Here is a 5,837-nt window from a genome sequence, read left to right as displayed (position 1 = left end):
TATGAGCAAAGCATACTTAACTCATAAATTCTAGCATTGTAGCTACAAGATCTAGCTAATGAAGGCAAAGGATGGAATGGGCCATGCGAGGTCAAGGCTGAGTGAGAAAGTAGTGACAACCTTTCTCTAACTAAATACCTGGGAGATCACCTTGATCTTCTGTCTGACTTTCAGAGTAGGTCCGTTCCTCTTGAATATCATGGAATAGAGCTTTACCAAAATATCTCTAAATAAGCTGGGGTGTATACACATAGTAAGTAGGCAACCCCTTGAACATTCCACCCCTAGCTACACAAATCATAGTTATCTTTGTATCTTCAATCAGTTCTGAGACACCACCCCATTTTAGTTTTCTAATTATGTAGGTCCCTCCAGAGTCAATCAAGAAAGCATCTATTTGGACCAACAATATGTACATTCTGCTATGACTAGAAAAGAATTCTGTGATTTAGACTCTTTTTGTGACTTCCAGAAAATGAAATGAAGATATCTAAAACAATTCAAGAAAATATCATATCTAAATAGTAATGTAAGCATCTGATGAGAATCCAGAGATAAAGGAGTTGTAGGTGGACATTAATCATCCAATAAAAGGAACGTGGGGATGAAGATTCATGTGAATCTTGGCAGTGTCCTGATTTAGAGAAGAAGTGGTAGGGAGAAGCATTGAAAAGAGTAGACAAAAAATGGTGCTCACCAGATCCAGCATTTCTCGGACCAGGCTCCAAGAAAACTCCCAGCAGAAGAAGTCTGTTTTTCGAAGAACTGGGACACATCTAGAAAGCAAAAGAGAATCAGAATCCGATGGCAGCACTGCTGAATCACAGTCTGCAAAGGAACAAAGCTCAGTCCTCTCTAGAAGCAGGAACAGCAGAACTGCAGGCCCAGCAGAGATCACTGTACTGATTTCTGATGGAGAAGCTTCTGAAACAGAGTCTCATGCTTCTGAGGTTTCTTCTATGTTAGAGGTCCAAGAGCCCATCATAAGAGTAACCCGGAAATGGCGGGCGGTAATTGCACCTATCCCAAAGTCCAGTGTTAGGAAAAGGCAGAAAGTAACCCCTCAACATGAACCTGTTGATGAAGGAGTTGTTTCTGAAGCAGAGTCTCATGTTTCAGGGGTTTCTATGGTTGTACCTTCCACATAAAGAAGAACCAGAAATAAGGCTAAATCTCAAAGAGATTCAAGCCAAGAATCATATTCGGAAACTATATCTGAGGCTGAGTCGTCCTGCTCAGGCATTTCGTCATTAGAGATTGCACTGAAGAGAACAGCCAGGAATGTGCAGAAGAAATTACAGTTCCAAGCTGAGAAAAAAGATACTAAGATTACACCAGGAAATAAAAAGCAAATTGTGGGCACCTCTGTAGATTCAGAGGACTCCGATGCTAAACAGGCCTCTCAGTTATCAGCAAGACCACTTTCTCAGAGAAGTATGCCAAATATTTCTGATAATGAAACTTATAATAATGACTTTGATGATTCCATCCACAGAAATTCAGGGGAAAACTGACAACTCGAAACCATCAAAACTTGCATATCCAAGAAGAAAAACAAGCCCATGTTGTGTCTCTTACAGAAGTCAGAAAGGAGAACTGTAAGAGTCTGGATGATGAGGGCCCCAAAATAACAGAGGAAAGGTAATTAATGAGAACGATTCCCAGGTGAGTATTTCTGAAGCTCAAGACACCAGCCTTCAACAGTCAGTGTCTCAGACTCAGTCAAGCATCCCAAATAAAAAACCCACATCCCAGCTTTCAAGTCCAGATCGGGAGGCTGTAATGAAATCATTAGACCACAAGTTTGCAGTTGTGAAAATAGTAAGATGGAATGACGAGAGAAGGGGCAGCGTAAACAAGCGTGACTTGGCACAGCTCAGTCATGGTGACGGCAACGATACGCTCACAGATACAGGTGTCAGTGAGAACAGCAACAGCCAAAGTGGTGTCACTCTTGAATGTGATATTAGACTATGCAAGTCTGAACTCAGCATGACTCAGGATGTAGATAGTTCTGTTTTATTATTTCTTAGCAGTGATGAAAGCCCACAGTCTGACAGTAGTGAGAATGGAAGGGACACTTTGTGTCCTGTTGAAAACAGTGGCCAAAAGGAGGCATCAGCTGAGGACTTGGAAGATACCGAGTGTGATAGTGCACTCTTTGTAATTGACAAAACTCCTGGATTGAGTGCTGACAAAAACTTTTACCTAGAAGACAAGGCACCAAGTGAAGGTGCTGTTGAGGAAGAAAATGAGGAGGAAGATAGTGAAGAAGGCTCATCAGACAGTGATGGGAATAAGGATGAGTCTAGTGATGAGGAAGACTTATTCAGTAACACCAAGTCTAAGCTTCTGAAATTGTAGACCCTGGACTAAACATCAAGCAGTTGGGTGGTTTGTATATTAATTTCAATGTAGACAAACTGCAGCCTCATAAGAAAACTCTAACCCAGATCAAGGAGAAAAAGAAAAACAAGCTTTTGTAGAAAGCTGTCATTACACCTGATTTTGAAAAAAACTATTGTGTCCCACCATACAGTGAGTCAAAGCATCAGCTTCAGAAACAGCGCAGGAAAGAGCGACAAAAACCAGCTGGTAATGGTTGGTTTGGCATGAAAGCTCCAGAACTGACAGATGAGCTGAAAAATGATCTCAGAGCATTAAAGATGAGAGCAAGCATGGACCCAAAAAGGTTTTACAAGAAAAATGACAGAGACGGTTTCCCTAAGTACTTCCAGGTTGGAACCATCGTCGATAATCCAGCCAACTTCTACCATTCACGAATTCCCAAGAACAGAGGAAGAACTGCTGGCTGATTCTGAGTTCAGGAGATTTAATCGAAGCAAGTAGTCGGAAATCATGGCTGAAAAAGCAGCAAATTCAGAAGGAAAGAAGTTCCGAAAAAAGAAGAAATTTTGCAGTTAAAATTTACAAAGCAAACCATAGCATTTTATAGATCTTGATTTTTCTGAAGGTTATCACATAATTTATATAAATACATATATTTAGTGATTTCTATTTGGAAATAAAGATTACTAACAAAATCAATTGTGTGCCCCTTGGAATAAAAAGTATAAGATGAAAAAAAAAAGAAAACAGTAGACAAAAAACAGAAAGCAAAGAACTCAAGAGTAGATGTGTATGAAATAGAGAAGGGATGACATTTTCTTATAAAAAAAAAAAAGCTTTAGGAATTCAAGTTACATTCTGTTCCAGCTCTAGCTACCCTTCATTATTCATTGCCATGCATCTAAGAATCCCAAGGATCTTCCTTGTTATTAGTTGAGGATACTCTTTGGGAAGTTTCATGAAACCAGAAGGAAACAGTAAGAGCCAGTTGCTGTGTTTTCCACCTTAATTTTAGCATTATAGAGATAGCCTTGACAAAGAATGCTTTCACCATCCTGTACTCCTCCCTCACTCCAACCCCAAACCACCATCATCAAGAAGAGATGTTCACAGCCAGAAGAGCAGGAGCCAGCCAAGCATGTGGCTGATGGGAAAGGTACCACTAGATGCCTGTGCAGGCCCTGAGTTGCTCTGGCATCAGGCCTCACAAGGAGGCTGCTTTCTAGTGAAGACTTCACTGTTTCAAAACAGCAAAACCGGCATTCAGTCCTTCTGGTGGTAATCTTAGCTCTCTTTCAATACACCCTCAGTGAAAGAGGCAGAGAGAATTGTCTTTCTCAGTAAGGCATCTTTCCAGGAAAATACACACTGACCCATGTTCCTTTCAATTCAAATTCCCATCTGCTTCAGTGCCCTTGCATAATCTGGAAGGAGGAGATAGATAGATAGATAGATAGATAGATAGATAGATAGATAGATAGATAGATAGATAGACGCACATATATTATATATATATATTTCTCTGAATAGATTGAAGATTTTTAGACAAGACATCATGTTACTGTGATGAGTGTTTTATTTCAGAAAAATAGACAAACATGTGTTTCTCTTTCTACAATGTCAGAATGTATTAAGTAACAGTGAGTTTACAAGAGATAGTGGTTTCAATGACAACCACTTGCCAGATACTTCTGCTTTCCTTGTTAAAGCTGGCTGAGTAGAGCATTCTATTTCAGTCTTAATTACCAATATTAATTCTCAGAGCACACACTTCACATCATCCACTGACGACATCCATCTAAGAGTATATATGTGGTTTATGGAGTGGTTGTAAAAGGAAAAGACTATACAGCAGAGTTCACAAGGTTTCAGAAGTGAGTCCATGGACATGGAAATAGAGTCTTCATTGATGATAACAGCTAATGATGATAAGAGGGCTCCAGAGAAGCAGAGTAGCAGTGGTTGTGAGTGTCACAGATCTGAAAGTGAGACCTTGGAGTTGAATCCAGCTGCAGAGGCAAAAGATAGACAAAGGGACAAGTCTATGGAAAGACAGCAGTTGATTAGGCTACATAAACTGTGGGGACCAACCGGAGCTGATGCCCTCTCTTCCTGTCAGCCTTTGGGTGGTCAGATGAGAGGTTATTGGAGGTTATCACCATCGCAAAGCTAGGTGTTCATCTTTTAGTAGGCTTTAGAAGAGGGAGTTACATCCCTTCCTTGTTCTGGTGTGTCTGACAAGTTCTCTGGCCCAGTGTTCCCAAGATTATTTTAATGTATTTCTGTGCTCCTGATAAATTTATCTGGTAGAACCTTTTCTATTCCCAGGAATAAGTTATGTATAAGCTTGTGCTATGTTGGTGGTACCAAACAGATAGTGATTTTAATTCCTGGTCCCTAATTGATAAAATTGGTTAGTGAAGGATTAGGAGGTGTGTCACTGGGCTTTAAGGTTTCAAAATATATGCACATAACATCAATTAATTAAAAAACCATGAATTTGAAAAAATGGTATATGTAAGTGTATAGAGAAAGAAAAGAGAAGAGGAAACTGATGTCAGTGTATTTTAATCTCAAAATAAAACAACTCCTGATATCCCCAGTGTACTTAATGTCTCCTGTTTGAGATTCAGCATGTGTGCTCTCAGCTATTCCTGTCCATGCCTACACTCTGCCATCACAGACCCTGACTCTCTAGAGCTATAAGTCGAGTTAAATGCTTTATTTTATAAGTTGCCTTGGCCGTGGTATTTTATCACAGCAATAGTAAAGTTACCACATGTCCACCTAGGTAGACAATCATCCTCCATCCTCAAAAGGGAGTCAAAAGCTACAAAATATGAAAAAGTAGATAAATAAAATACTGTTTTTACATAATATGGAGGAACTTATGGTCAGAAAAGCTTAGCTTGGTCTAAACAAGGACATTCCCTGGAGTGGAGTAGAGTGGCTGATTTCATACTGGATGTTCAACAAATGGAAAGTGGACTAAATGTGTAACTTAGTAGTAGCGTACTTATCTAGTATGAGTGAGTCTTGTGCTTCTCTCTAGTACTACAGAACAAAAAAGAAAAAAGTTTGTATGATAGAAGAGAAGAGCCTCTAGTCATTACCCTTAAATCTGTCTAAGACAAGCAGATCATGAAGAAGGATGTGGGAAAGAATGAACTTCTCTTCTGAGACAAGGTAATTATACTCTAGTTTAGGCTGGAGATTTCCTTAGGAAGAACAATAATATCAATCAACCAGATCTCCCAGAGCTCCCAGGGACTAATCTACCAACCAAAGAATACACATAGAGGTACCCATGGCTCCAGCTGCATATGTAGCAGAGGATAGCCTTATCTGGCATCAATGGGAGGGGAGGCCCTTGGTCCTGTGAAGGCTTGATGCCCCAGCATAGGTGAATGCTAGGGAAGTGAGGCAGGAGTAGGTAGAGAGGCAGGAAAGCACCCTCATAGAAGCAGGGGAAGGGGGAGGGGGAGGGG

At 40.3% G+C, this 5,837-nt stretch overlaps 1 pseudogene; it reads left to right on the top strand.

Annotated features, from left to right (window-relative positions):
- Nucleotides 1-686: 686 nt before the first annotated feature.
- Nucleotides 687-2,925, top strand: LOC114612692 (annotated as a pseudogene).
- The last annotated feature ends 2,912 nt before the right edge of the window (nt 2,926-5,837 follow it).

The sequence above is a fragment of the Grammomys surdaster genome, unplaced genomic scaffold (assembly GCF_004785775.1).
Source record: "Grammomys surdaster isolate TR1022 unplaced genomic scaffold, NIH_TR_1.0 130, whole genome shotgun sequence".
Classification (NCBI taxonomy): Eukaryota; Metazoa; Chordata; class Mammalia; order Rodentia; family Muridae; genus Grammomys; species Grammomys surdaster.
Note: the sequence above shows the minus strand (reverse complement) of the source record. Positions and strands in the feature narration are given on the sequence as shown.